Here is a 15996-nt window from a genome sequence, read left to right on the forward strand (position 1 = left end):
GAGTTTCCGTTACAATGGCAGGCGCCATTTCCTACTTCCAGACAGATTACAATTGGGGAGTTTTATATTATAATAGCAGGTACTTTCCCTACTGCCAGTCAAAATTGAGTTGTGCTGTTATCATTATAATGACAGGCCCATTTTCTTAATGGCAGTCACACCGAGTTGGTGAGTTTCCCTTATAATAGCAAGCCCACTATGCCTAATGCCAGGAACATTTTAGATGGGTAAATTTGTTTATAATGGCGGGCACACTTGCTTACTCCCAAACACCATCGGTTAGGGGAGTTTTGAACAAAATTGCATGCTCCCTTGACTTCTGCTAGTCAAATCGAGAAGGGAATTATTAATTACAATGATAGTCCCTCCTAGTTACAAAGGAGTAGGAGAAGGATCCCATTCCTCCTGCCAAAGTCGATGTGGAGGGTAATGATTACAATATAGCAGACGCCCTCATGCTGACAGTCACTATCGATGTAAAATCTATATATATAAAATAAGAGTTTTGTCTGTACATTGCGCAGAATTTGAAAAGAATGGTATTTCTGTATCGGTCATGTCCACAGTAACAAGGAAATGCAATTTTTACTTTTCCGTAATGTCTGTCTGTCTGTCTGTCTGTCTGTCTGTCTGTCTGTCTGTCTGTCTGTCTGTCTGTCTGTCTGTCTGTCTGTCTGTCTGTCTGTCTGTCTGTCTGTCTGTCTGTCTGTCTGTCTGTCTGTCTGTCTGTCTGTCTGTCTGTCTGTCTGTCTGTCTGTCTGTCTGTCTGTCTGTCTGTCTGTCTGTACACGCATCACTAGAAAACGGCTGAATAGAATTTAATAAAAATCGGTATGCAAAGTCGGGGAATAAGTCGCTACAATCTAAATTTTACTTACGCTGATTGAAATGGTAGTTTAGGGGAAGGCCTAAAATTTAATTCTCAAATATGTATGTTATTAGTAGTGAAATCTTAATGAAAATTGGTATGCAAAGTCGAAGAATAAGTCGCTACAATCTAGGCTATAAATAAGTTTATTCACGCTGAGTGAAATGATAGTTTAGGGGAAGGCCAAAAATTGTATTCTTAAATATTCGTGGTCTTATCTCATTGAAAATTTGTATGCAATGTCGGAGAATGAGCCACTAAAATATAGGGTATACATCATTGTATTCACGCTGAGTGAAATGGTACTTTGGGGGAAGGCCTAAAATTTAATTCTCAAATATTTATATTATTAGTGTCGTATCGATAAATACTACATAACGAAAGTAATATAGAATTAAAGTTCCGAACATTTATGTCTTATACATTTTTACCGTACCGGCTATGATAACACAGATATTCATGAATTTGTGTTTTTGTTGCTAAGTGCATATCAACGCCGAGCCACGAGAAAATGGGTTTACAGAATTCAATGAAAATCGGTATATAGAGACGGTGAATAAGAAACTACAGTCTAAGCTATAAACAATTTTATTCAAACTGGACTAAATTGTAGTTTAGGGGAGGGCGCCTAAAATTTAATGTTTAAATACCTATGTTATTGGTCCTATCGAAAAGTACTACATTACACATGTTACAGAGAATACAATTTCTGACCATGTATATTTTATTCAGTTTTACCGTACCGACTATGATAGGAGTGGTATTTCAGAGTCGGAAGAAAACTAAATGTGAAGGCCTACAATATCGAAAGCGCATAACATTGATGAACAATAACATTACATTGACCATTGTTAGTGGCGGTGTTCTTTATATTTTATGCTGCCTCTCAACTCCGATAGATGGGATTACTGCTGCGTACCGAGTATAATAGCCTGACTGTTTACTGGCAGAAAATAGCCGGGGAGTTAGAAAACTTTCTTCTTCAGCATGCCATTCCTCTGGTTCATACATTTTCCGATACAGCTGGTACGTAACACACCGGCTCATCATAGTATTCCAGCTGTTCGATCCCCACTCTGACGCGCTGTTTTGAATGAGCAGTTTGCATACTTATGGCAGAGGCGGTCTTAAAGATATTTTCTCCTGTGTTATCCATTTATGGGTAAAATTGAGTTATAGACGTTGAATAGGGTGAAATTTGGATAAGGATTTCTCACAGTGCATTACTTTTGGGTACTAATATGACAGATACAAACATAGACTTTGGCTCACGTATGGATACTGTACAGGCCAATGTTCGGGTATAATTAGATGATTCTACCTTTCGTATAAGTGATTTGAGCTACGAATTATACGTGTAAAAGGGCAAAATGTAGGTATAATCGAGAAATGGGGACGAATCTAACATATAAGAAATAGAGATACGACGAAACGTCACAGGACCAAAGTTGTAAATCATTCCAAATTGAACGGAGATTGTGCCATCCGTTTTGTGATACTACTTTCCGCTTAGCCACGAAATACCTCGAAACGAAGGTCTGCACCGATATTAAAATTGCCTCAATATTCCGATATTTTTCGAGGGCAAATATGAAATATTTAAAGATCTTGGACGCTTTCCGTCCATTACAGGCTAAGACATGTAACTGCCAAATTTCTATTTTCTAGCTCGTCTGGCAGATTGTGCCTCAATCTTGCTTTGGGGGGGGGGGGTAAAATAAGGACTTTCAGGAAACGAAAGCTAACAAACCTATGCAAATGGTCACTATTGCACTTGAAAGGGATAACTGTACCAAAATTTCGCCAAAAGAGTCAATGTATAAACATACGGTCGTTACGATTTTATTTATATAGATAAGGAATCTGCTCTACGTACATCTTTTGGGCTATGTCCGCTGGACTTCAAAACCGACCGTTCATGATATCTCCCTTATTTATCCTCCTATAGAGAAAAAGTTCATGAGAAAGAAGTTTTAGAAATTGATTCCCATCAAGGTTGGTCGATTTCCAATCAATCAGATATTTTTCAAGTTATAAGAAATACGCTTTACACGCACACGCTCTTGAGTTAAGTCCGTTGGGACTTGTACCAAAAAACGGTCTGTTAAAGATATCTCCCTTATTAATCGTAGTATCGAAACGGTGCACATGAGTAAAAAGGTTTAGAAATTGGTTTCCATTAAGGCAGGTAGATTTCCATTAAGTTTGGTTTTGTATATTTTGTGGGAGTGCAAAATCACGGTTCCGGTTTCGTATAAACCCCCAGTCAGTTCAGAGATTTAGAAACAATATTAGTCCCGAAAACCTACCCAAGGTGGATTCTATATATGAAGTTTGGTAGAAATATATCCAGTAGTTTTCAAGTTATAGACAAACAAACAAACAAACAGACACCTAAGTTAAAAGTATGCAGATGGCCATTATTACGCTTGAAGCGGATAACTGTACGGAAATTTCGCCAAATAGTCGATGTACTGTACAGACACGCGATCGTTACGATTTTATTTATATAGAAGACTAGCAAATGTACCCTTGATTCACTACGGTAAACTACATTGCATACGGATTTTTCCGTAAATTACTGTGAAGACAGTGAGTAAGATTATCTTAAATTGCATCTATAAACGGACTTCACCATCAGACGCCTCGTTCAGTTTCTACATGGTTGGTCCTATGACATTTTCTCGTATATCCTATATTTATGGGTTAGATTCAGTTAGTCACTGAATGGGGTGAAATTTGAAAAATTTTTCCCATACCAATTCATTTTTGATACTCATTTGACACTGGAATCATAACATTTGGCGAACATATGGCCAATGGTCATGTCAATGTGCGTACCTAATGTCATGATTGCATCATACGTATAAGTGTGCCAAACGATAACATATACGTGTAAAAAGTACAAAATTAACTTAAACTCGAGAAATTCAGTTCTATTTAACGTATAAGGGATAGAGATACAGCAAAAAGTCATAGGCCCAAAGTTGTAGACCCCTCCAAATTGAAAGGCGACTCTGCTTTCTCTTTTGTGATACGACTTACCGTTTAGCCACCAATTATTCCGAAACGAAGGTCTGCACCGTAGTTATAATTGCATCCATATTCCAAAATTTTCCGGGGCCAAAATTTATACATCTGTATTTCCGTAAAGAAAAGAATGTCCAGGTTTCGGGATTAGCACTCGCATACATACGGAGTAATTAAGGAAGAAAGTAATAAAGTTGAGAAAGTTGAAATTAATAGAAAATAGGATTATAACTGAAGACATCCGGATAGGACAAATATGTAAATACCAAATGGACGTATTGGAAAATCAAGTGTATCTCAATAAGCTATGATGGTATGAGTTACGGATATAAGAAAGCGGCAACAGAGGAGAAATTTAGGCGCAGGGTTTCTTAGGTAAACAGATAAGAAGATGATTAATGGGGTTAATTCTTAAGCTATTCGAGGACGGTTATAACTAGACCTCGGATTTTAGGCAAAAACCTCTTTTTTTCCGTAAGAGATAACTTAAAATGATGTTGTATTTACATGTTTCATGTATTTGTAAGGTTAGAAACGGTGGTCCTATAGTGCCCAAAAATGTCTACATTGGCGTTAGAACCTATTTTTGCCTATATTCCTATGATTGCTATATTTTATCCATAAATCGATTAAAAACGCTTTTAATTTAGTCGGAGAAAAATATTTGCCGGCTCGTTTTCAGTATCTTGAATAGTATTTTCTTGAAATTCTTTTCAGACAAAATGTGAAGCTGTAAACCTATTACCATTCCCCGGAAGTCCTCAAGAACCTCCCGCTGTGAATACTCCCTTTGCCCCTTAGTCTGTGTGTCACGAGGTGGGGGACAGTGTCCACTGACCTGCTGGAAACGAAACTCTTCATTCTATTCTGTGAGAAACTTTCAATGCGTCCGTTTGCTCAGTGTGTGCATTATGCCGAAAGTGGCAACTTCCAAGACACCCTTAATTAAACAGTGGTTGCAGGAGTTTCCCCATTTCACGTCGGATGGAAAAATTATATTCTGCGACGTTTGCAGCAAAGAGGTAAGTGAAATTTGTTTTTTATTTCACTCTGAAGTACGTACTTTGGTGTGAGAGTTGTACTTAACACGTAGGCGTTCTGTCTCTCTGTTGTATTACGTTTTATACATTTTATACATCAATTCAGCGTACATACACTAAACGAAGTATAACAGTAAATATGAATTGGGGATTGTAGCGCATCCCGATCCTTCGATTTTTTGTTTATAGAATCGTTAAACACTGGCCATGTTTGTGTGGTACTGTAAGGTCTATTCATTTCGGAGAAAGGCAAATTTTCAAGCAGGTTTTTGTAAGAGGAATAATAGTACAAACGTAATGAAGAATGAAAATATCATGCTGCCATAGAGAACCTAAAAATATGCCGGGCTGAGTGGCTCAGACGGTTAAGGCGCTGGCCTTCTAACCCCAACTTGGCAGGTTCGATCCTGGCTCAGTCCGGTGGTATTTGAAGGTGCTCAAATACGACAGCCTCGTGTCGGTAGATTTACTGGCACGTAAAAGAACTCCTGTGGGACTAAATTCCGGCACCTCGGCGTCTCCGAAGACCGTAAAAGTAGTTAGTGGGACGTAAAGCAAATAACATTAAGAACCTAAAAATACGAGGTGGAAATTGTAAGAAAATTAGATACGCACTTTTATCTATTGTAGGAAGTGTATGACAGATTATACACATTGTAAATATATACTGCAATGATTTTTTTATAAGCATACAATAAATGTAGGGAGAAAAAAGCACGGAATTCAGCCATGCGCGGGCATCACTACCGGCAGTAAAAAAAATGTTGGCCAACGTAATCTAACCGAGCATAACAAAACAGGAAAAGTAATGAAATTCACCTCTACTGTGTTCGGCTCCTTGGTGGAATGGTCAGCATAGTCGCCTTCGGTTCAAGGGCCCCGGGTTCTATTTCCGGCCGGATCGGAGATTTAAACCTTAAATACTTATTTCCCCTGGCTCGGGGACTGTGTATTTGAACTGTCCGAAACATTCATGAAACTCACACACAATACTATCGTCCACTACAAAAGCACGCAATTTCCTGTACACGGCAGATGCCACCCACCCTCGTTGGAGGATCTGTCTTACAAAGGCTGGACCAGGATAGGAATAGTCACACGGAATTATTACCTCTACTGCGTCACTTAAAGGTCTAGGGTGCATGTCTACTGAAGGGATAGGGAAGCGCTACAAGGCCCTGTGAATGTTAATAGTCTTCTGTGCATATTTTCATCTGGCCTATATACTTGTACGGTTTTATAGTTGTCGTTGCTTCTAGATGTCCAGTGAAAGGCGATCGCATCTAAGTCAACATGTCCAGGGGATTAAACATCAGGAAAATCTGCAAAAAAATCAAATCTTAAACAAAGATTATTAACGACGGAATCGCTAAATAAGGGAAGCAAAGACGAATTCCATGCGGACTTATGCAGAGCTCTTGTGTAGGCAAATATTCCCTTCAACTCACTTGAAAAACCTTCCTTCAAAAGTTTTTTTTTTTTTTTTTGTTTTTTTTTTTTTTTTTTTTTTTTTTTTTTTTTTTTTTTTTTTTTTTTTTTTTTACGAAAATATTGTCATAGGAACATTCCATCCGAATCAACTTTAAGAAAAAACTTCCTGGACACTCTTTACGAAGACACAGTTAGGCGGATAAGGGAAGATATAGGAGACTCATACATCTGGATCTCTGTCGATGAGACTACTGACACTCTATGTCGTTATATTGCCAACTTGATAGTCGGAAAATTAGATCCCGACACGCCGTGTTCGCCATATTTGATCTGCAGCATACAGTTAATTAAAACCAATCAGGAGACAGTCGCTCAATTTGTAAATAAAGGTCTCAAGGTGCTTTTCCCCCAATAACATGGACGAAAATAAGGCGCTTCTTATATTTACTGTTGCAACCGCCTATATGATTGCTGCTGTTAAGTTGCTGAAAGTATTTTACCCAGCTTCGATTCACGTCACTTGTCTTTATCATGCTATGAATCGCGTGGCTGAGCAGATACGTGCCGAATTTCCTCGAGTCAACAAGATAATCTCCTCCACTAAGAACATTTTTGTAAAGGCTCCCACACGAATCCAGTTGTTCCGCAATGAATTATCTTCCACTGCCACCAGAACCCATCCTGGGGTACTTGGCTCCAGGCCATTGTGTACTACAGCGAACATTTTGATGCAATCAGAAGTTTTGTTCTCGCCCTAAATGAAGATGCCATATACATCACTTCGGCCAAAAATGTTCTAAAGGACGTAACCATTTCTCAAGTAATTGCCTACATCAGGTCCCATTATACTTTTTGGTCCCTGTTATTTCTGCACTTGAGTCTTCCGGGAAACCTGTTTACGAACAATTGGATTTGTTAGAAGAGGTGAAAGAAAAAATCAGCTTAGCTCCAGCGCCCGCTGCGGACAGAATTCGAGACAAGCTTAATAAAGTACTGCAGAAGAACCCAGGACTGTCAACCCTTCGTGCTGTGGCTGATGTTTTGATTGGCAAAACTAACGTTGAATGTGACATCTCCCCACGCCTTGTACCAAAATTCAAATACAGCCCTGTAACCTCTGTTGACGTTGAGCGTACTTTCAGCCTAAAAGCTAGCGTTGTCAGACAAGCAGTGTACTTTCACAAAAGAAAATCTAGAAAAAGTGCTAGCGATTTACTGTGCATCAAATTATGGGCAGTAACGTGCTTGTAATTCAATGTTTTAATTATTTACAGATAAAAACTCAGAAATGTGGTGAACCGTTGTGTATGTGAAATATTGTATTAACATGTTATTGCCTTTACTTGTATGCATTTAGAGTAATTATCAATTAGAAAAATAAAAATGGTATTTTAATTGAGTGCTTATTAAAATACGTAAAATTGAAGCTGTCTAAAACATATTTTTAGAACCTATTTTTACATATTTGAAAGCCTATTTTAGGCATCTAAAACTCGAATTTTAGCTCCTGAAAATCCGAGGTCTAGTTATAACCTCCAACGATATTCCGCCAATATCTCACAGAATGGCCGATTGACGTCTCTCTTGCTTTCTACCCAAGGAAAAACCACCAATTTACAGGAATGGTGACGAAAATGGCAATAAGTTACTTCCCTGCTGGCAAGCAGTTGGAAACGTTGCCATGATAATCTGTAGGTTCGTTGTCCGTCTGTCGGTCACTCAATGCAGAGCATGACAACCGCAGAAAATAGTAATATTCTCCGTCATTTGAAGGGTAAGGTAAATTATGAACATAACAAGAGTTGTTTATAATGAAGAGGCGTTTCACATACAGTCCACGGAATTAACCGAAAATCAATAGTGTAAGAGATAATGGAGGAAAACCGTTCTAGTTTTCCTACAAAAACCCCGTCTATTCAAAGATTTTAAAATGAAATGAATAAAATGAAATGATATGAAATCCTTCCACGGGATGAGTATACAGTAAATATGACGCTTGGTCGAGATCTATCCAGCCGTTTCTCCGTGATAGTAGAACAGACAAACAGATAGGCACGAAAAATAAAAACCACCGATTCGGTCCTGAGTTGACCTAAAACGGATAAATATCTGAAAAATTGGCAGAACAAGTGACAGACAGCGGACCCCATACAACTTTATTTATATGGATAAACGTGAACACACACGTCTAGAAGTGCACACCTTTATTTCGAGAGTTACTGCTTTGAAACTGTACGACATATCTACAAACGGACTTCGCCATCAGACGCCCCTTTCAGTGTTCTATATGGATGGTCCTATGACATCTTCTCGTATCTCTTATATTTATGAGTTAGATTGAGTTAAAAGAGTCATTGAATGGGGTGAAATTTTGTACAGTTTTCACATACAACTTTATATTTTTGGTACTCATGTGTCAGCTAGAATCAATAAATTTGGCAATCATACAGCCATTGGTCATGTCAATGTGCGTGCCGAATGTCATGATACTATCTTTCCTATAAGTGTGGCAAAAGATAATATTGACGTGTAGAAAGTACAAAATTAACTTGAAATCCTGAAATACAGCTCTATTTAACATATAAGGGATAGAAATACGACAAGAAGTCATAGGACCAAAGTTGTAGGTCTCCCCAAAATGAAACGCGATTGTGCTTTCTGTTTTGTAATACGACTTACTGTTTAGCCACCAATAATCCCGAAAGGAAAGTCTGCATCGTCGTTAAAATTGCATCCATATTTAGATATTTTCTGGGGCCAGAAGTTATACATTCATAGCATAGAATAATTCCTCAAAGAAAAGAGTGTCCAGGTTTCCGGATTAGCTCTCTGATTCATACGGAGAAAATAATACAGTTAAGAAAGTTGAAATTAATAGAAAATAGGCTTATAACTGAGGACAGCTGGATAGGAAAAATATGCTATTTGCTTTACGTCGCACCGACACAGATAGGTCAGTAGGACAATGGGACAGGAAAGTCCTAGTAATGGGAAGGAAACGACCTTGACTAAGGTACAGAATTTTATTAAGGGTTATAAATTTCATGTTGTTGGTCCGTATTGAATTGAGAATAACATATGGGTAACAACACAGTAAAGGTTTCCACCTATTCAATACAAAATATATTCACAATATTTTAAAATTACATGGAAATAGTTTCGACCCATCTAGGGGTCATCATCAGCCACATCAAAGCAAAGATCACTCTTGACGAAATCGTAAGAACATGCTAATTTTAACAGTAAGATTATTATGGAATAACAAGTGAATGTGGTAAATGAAAAGAGATGTTAGTATGGGACAGGTGAGTAATAGCTAATAAATATACTAGAATCCGAATCAAATCTAAAAATCAACTTTCTAGATTTAACCATCACTAGAAACTCAGATCCTTTTAGTTATAAAATATTCAGAAACCCCACTCAAACAGCCTCCACCATTCGCCAAGATTCAGTACACCCCCAGTCCCACAAACGACCCACACACAACAGCCTACTTCACCGAGCCTTCAGCATACCTATGTCCAAGAAAGATCTAAAGAACGAACTCAACACAATCCGCGGAATCGCAAAATTCAACGGCTTCAGCAACCATTTTATAGAAAGGATAATCAATAAACATAAATATCGCCCAAAAACTACCCTCAAAAAAGGAACAACTAAACCTCTAACATTTTCCACCTTCACGTTCAACAATGATATCTACAAGTTAACCAATATCTTTAAGAAACAATGCGTTAAAATAGCCTTCAAAACCAACTATAAGAACATGAACGTTTTACACAATACTTCACACATCAACAGGACCAGCACTTTTTTAAAATCAGGAGTATATAAGATCAAATGTAACACCTGTGGAAAAACCTACATCGGGCAAACCGGTAGAAACTTCAATATCAGATACCACGAGCACACTAACGCAATAAAATACAACAAGTTTTCAGCCATCGGCCAACACATGCAAGATTATAACCATAATTTCACCAATATCGAACAAGACATGGACATCCTCGTATTAGCAAACAAGGGCCCTTTACTCGACATAATGGAAAATTACTACATACACCTAGACCAATACTTTAACGCCAGTCACAATCTCAATGAAATCTCAGAGAAACCCAACATACTCTTCGATCTATTTATCACTTTTCTCAGAAACAATAATGCAGCCAACCAAAACTCAATCCTAAATTTAATCAAAGGTACTTTTCCGAGACAATTACCCTTTCTCCCGCACCCTCCAACCCCACCTTAAGCCCTCTTCCCCTCCTAAACCACCTCTTCCTAAGCCATATATAATTTTATGTGTCGTTTCACATTGCATTCTTCATTATAAGGACTTACTGTTTTCCATGATTATATAATTTTTACAACACTAAGCCCCCTTTTATACTTTGTTCCAAACCTCTTATGTATATTCCTTGTATATTTATTAGCTATTACTCACCTGTCCCGTACTAACATCTCTTTTCATTTACCACATTCACTTGTTATTCCATAATAATCTTACTGTTTAACGTGTTCTTAGGATTTCGTCAAGAGTGATCTTTGCTTTGATGTGGCTGATGATGACCCCTAGATGGGTCGAAACTAGTTCCATGTAATTTTAAAATATTGTGAATATATTTTGTACTTAATAGGTGGAAACCTTTACTGTGTTGTTACTCATATGTTACAGAATGTTATGTTGTGCCGTTTGCTTTTGGAACAGTATCTGCAGTTTATTAAATACTGACAGCGAATTAGAATCTGCAAAAATATTTTTGCTACATTGGAAATAATTCTATCTTATTCAGTTCAACATATTATAACAGTATTGTGCCTTTCTTTCTTTCTTTCTTTCTTTCTTTCTTAATCTGTTTACCCTCCAGCGTGTCCGACTCGTTTGCTGAATGGTCAGCGTACTGGTCTTCGGTTCAGAGGGTTCCGGGTTCGATTCCCGGCCGGGTCGGGGATTTTAACCTTCATTGGTTAATTCCAATGGCCCCGGGGCTGGGTGTTTGTGCTGTCCCCAACCTCCCTGCAACTCACACACCACACATAACAATATCCTCCACCACAATAACACGCTGTTACCTACACACGGCAGATGCCGCCCACCCTCATCGGAGGGTCTGCCTTACAAGGGCTGCACTCGGCTAGAAATAGCCACACGAAATTTATTATTATTATTATTATTATTATTATTATTATTATTATTATTATTATTATTATTATTATATACCCTCCAGCGTTGGTTTTTTCCTCGGACTCAGCGAGGGATTCCACCTCTACCGCCTCAAGGGCAGTGTCCTGGAGCGTGAGGCATTGGGTCGGGGGATACAAATGTGGAGAATGACCAGTACCTCACCCAGGCGTCCTCACCTGGTATGCTGAACAGAGGCTTTGATGGGGGATGGGAAGATGGGAAGCGGTAGACTAGGAAGAGGGAAGGAAGCGGCCCTGGCTTTAAGTTAGGTACCATCCCGGTATTTGCCTGGAGAAGAAGTAGGATACCACGGAAAACCACTTCCAGGATGGCTGAGGTGGGAATCGAACCCACCTCTACTCAGTTGACCTCCCGAGGCGGAGTGGACCCCATTCCAGCCCTCGTACCACTTTTCAAATTTCGTGGCAGAGCCGGGAATCGAACCCGGGCCTCCGGGGGTAGCAGCTAATCACACTAACCCTTCCAATCTTCCCATCCCCCTACAAGGCCCCTGTTCACCATAGCAGGTGAGGCCGCCTGGGCGAGGTACAGGTCATACTCCCCAGTTGTATCCCCCGACCAAGAGTCTGAAGCTCCAGGACACTGCCCTTGAGGCGGTAGAGGTGGGATCCGTCGCTGAGTCCGGGGGAAAAGCCGAACCTGGAGGGTAAACAGATGATGATGATGATGATGATGATGATGATGATGATGATGATAATATCCCTAGCAAATATTAGACAATTAAAGGAAAAGGAACGTCACAGCGGCGTATTTATCTCAATATCAGATATATAAGAGCACCGAATTATTGTACCAGTACAAGATACCACTCAGGAAATGCATAGCAACAACGGACTGCAATATTATAATTAACTGAAGAAACGGAAATGCTTTTAAGAACTCTTCGTAATGAAGTAAAGAATTGAGCGAAATATTAACATTGAAAAAAAAAAAAAGTTAGCCCCTAGAGAGAATCGAACTCTCGACCCCTGGTTTACAAGACCAGTGCTCTAACCGCTGAGCTATAGAGGCGGGTGAGCGCTCGTGGTAAAATTAGCATTACATGTAGAAGACGAAATGCTGGTAGAGTTTTAATTTAATTGCTTGGTTTATTTGACTTGTTGAATTAAAGAGTTACATTCCAAGTGCATTCTCCGCGTCGTTCGTCTCGCAGAACAACTTGTTTCGTTTCTGGAATACACGCGTCAGCCTACATCTTCCAGTGACGTCAGAGCAAGGTAGTGGGAGAGAGAGAGAGAGAGAGAGAGAGAGAGAACGAATGTTATTTGGAGTTGGACGACGAGCTGCAAAGTAAAATAGTTAAGGTTTTTTTACCTCCTGTGAAAAACGCAAGTTTATCATGTAAAGAAAACGATTTTATGCCTAATGATAATTCATAGATTCACCATCCTTACAATTTTATCAATGGGGATTAGGTAACATGTGAAAAATATGCTTTGACGAGGTGGAACAATGCTTAACTTACCGGTACCGATCAAAATTATTATTATGAACACATCTCTGAAAGATTATTTTTGATACTTATCACACTATCGTACTATTTACTACTAAACTGTTTTCATTCCGTGCCCTCGTGGGGTTTGGTGACCTTGTAAAGAAAAACATACCATTCCGGTACTAGGTGTTCCAGTCCTGCCGATACTGCCGCATAAATTTCAATACAAATGTTTCACTTTATTTCCCAATTTTTTCATGTGGTCAGCAAAATCTTTCCTAGCTTTCTTTTTATAACTTAACCAAAATAAATTCCTTCTCTCCAATTGGACCGCCAGAGAACCCTTTCGTGGATTTCCCAATCACTTTCTGAAATGCACAATGTACCATCATCATCGGAGTCATGTCCGACTCGTTGGCTGAATGGTCAGCGTACTGGCCTTCGGTTGAGAGGGTCCCGGGTTCGATTCCCGGCCGGGTCGGGGAGTTTAACCTTCATTGGTTAATTCCAATGGCTCGGGGGCTGGGTGTTTGTGCTGTCCCCAACATCCCTGCAACTCACACACCACACATAACACTATCCTCCACCACAATAACACGCAGTTACCTACACACGGCAGATGCCGCCCACCCTCATCGGAGGGTCTGCCTTACAAGGGCTGCACTCGGCTAGAAATAGCCATACGAAATTAAAATTTTATCGGAGTCATCACACAAACCAGTTCAGTCAATCAGTCAATCAATACTGATCTGCATTTACTGTAGGGCAGTCGCCCAGGTGGCAGATTCCAGTTTAGATTCATCACAGGATTCTGATGAATCTGTGCCAACTTCGGTTGTTATTTTTCATCTGCGTTTTCCTTCGAATGTAATTTCCTCTAAACATCAAAAATTGGTTTGTTACCATTTCCACCAATGATTTTAGTTCAAGAAGATTGGGAGAGCTTGTCAAAGCCTTAATTTTGACCGTCTTATGAGGCTTTGGATCAGTTGTCTCTTTCAGTTGTCTATGAGGGTTCATACAAATCATCTGGGAAAATATGTGGGTTTAGTGTCCGGCTCGATGGCTAAATGGTTAGCGTGCTGGCCTTTGGTCACAGGGGTCCCGGGTTCGATTCCCGGCAGGGTCCGGAATTTTAACCATAATTGGCTGGGTGTATGTGTCGTCTTCATCATCATTTCATCCTCATCACAACGCGCAGGTCGCGTATGGGAATGAAATCAAAAGACCTGCATCTAGAGAGCCGAACTTATCCATGGACACTCCCGGCACTAAAAGCCATACGCCATTTCATTTGTGGGTTTAGTGGATGAATTCCAGTGTTTCTTAATCCACTGACTGCATCCACTGTTGCAGACCTCAGATATGCTGCTCAACACAGAAGTCCAACTTCCTTTAGTTTGTTGTGAAGCCATGTCTTGAATGATACATTGAGCAGTTGCAGTCTATGGGAAGTGTGAGGAGGTATTAGCAATATATGCACACAGTTCTGTCGAGTACATCTGTGATCAATCAATCAATCAATCAATCATTGATCTGCATTTAGGGCAGTCGCCCAGGTGACAGATTCCCTATCTGATGTTTTCCTAGTCCTTTTCTTAAATGATTGCAAGGAAATTTGATATTTATTGAACATCTTCCTTGGTAAGTTATTGCAGTACCTAACTCCCCTTCCTATAAACGAATACTTTCCCCAAGTTGTCTTCATGAATTCCAATGTTATTTTCATATTATGATCTTTTCCTGCTTTTAAAGACACCACTCAAACTTACTTGTCTACTAATGTCATTCCACAACATCTCATGACTGACTGCTCGGATCATACCACATAGTTGAGCAGCTCGCCTCCTTTCTCCCAAGTCTTCCCAGCCAAAACTTCCCAATATTTTTGCAACGCTACTCTTTAATCAAGGTTAGTAAAATAACCACCTAATCGATACTTTATTATTGCCTCAGGCAAAATTGAATATAAATTAGCACTTACAGGACATGTTTTGACCACTTAGTGGTCCTCTTCAGCTGTATAAACAAAGAATTGAGAAGAAAAAACATTAGGACAATAAGCACAAATAATAAAACTTCTTTGGAGACTCCTTTGTTAAAAAATGGAGGTCATCAGAACAGGACATCTTGCCTCTCGTTCTTGTTTGGAAAAGATGTTTATTCTACGCTGTCTAGAGGGTTTGTCTTTGAGCACCACCTTGTGAAGTAACGATGTGACACAGTCTGACAGTTCACGCAAAGCTCTGGAGAGAAGGGAAGTAGAGTTTTGTCGTCATCTAAAATATCATGTGAGGCTGGTATTCTGTGATGTGAGGGAGGAGGGAAATTGGGCTGTGCTTCTGCGATGTCGTGTTTGATTATATCTCTTGTCCGTCTTGTCTGTTTTAAGTCTACCCATTCCAAGTATTTACTAATGTTCTCGTATAAGATGTTTTTTGTTCGTTGTTTTCGTTAAGATTCTCTTCACCGTTTTCTAATTTATCAAGAACGATGTGGATGTTTTCAAGGTTGTTCATTAGATTTCCCTTATTTATCATACAGATAATTTGAAGGTCCTGTCTGATATTGGTGAATTTGTGGTTGGACTCTTTCATATGGGATCCCATGGCAGAGAATCTTTTGTATTTTTCAGCATTGACGTGTTCTTGATATCTAATTAAGAAGTTCCTTCAAGATTGTCCCACGAAAGTTTTTTTTTAGCATTGAGTACAAGTTAGCTTATAAATACCAGATTCCTGGAATTCGTCATCTTTAAGTGTATTAGCTTTATTGTGACTAAAGAACTTATGTGTTGTGTTGTTGTTGGTTGAGAAGGCTACTTCGGTTTTGTGTTTCTTGAATAAGTTGGTGATTTCGTAAATCTTCGGGTTATTAAAGGTGAATTTGACATAACCTTTTTCTTTTTCTGAATGCTGTTTAAGTTACCGGTAATTTGTTGTTGGTATTTGCATTTAGTACGTACGGTAATGATTTTATTGAT

At 39.2% G+C, this 15996-nt stretch overlaps 1 protein-coding gene and 1 non-coding gene across 2 annotated transcripts in view; one reads left to right on the forward strand and one right to left on the reverse strand.

The window, feature by feature from the left end:
* LOC136870331 (uncharacterized) overlaps positions 1-15996 on the forward strand; it is a 577143-nt gene that overhangs the window by 521760 nt on the left and 39387 nt on the right. The window lies entirely within an intron of this gene.
* TRNAT-UGU (transfer RNA threonine (anticodon UGU)) lies at positions 12517-12589 on the reverse strand. Its single transcript has one exon. It is a non-coding gene; the product is annotated as a tRNA-Thr (tRNA).

Source organism: Anabrus simplex, chromosome 1 (genome assembly GCF_040414725.1).
Source record: "Anabrus simplex isolate iqAnaSimp1 chromosome 1, ASM4041472v1, whole genome shotgun sequence".
Taxonomy (NCBI): Eukaryota; Metazoa; Arthropoda; class Insecta; order Orthoptera; family Tettigoniidae; genus Anabrus; species Anabrus simplex.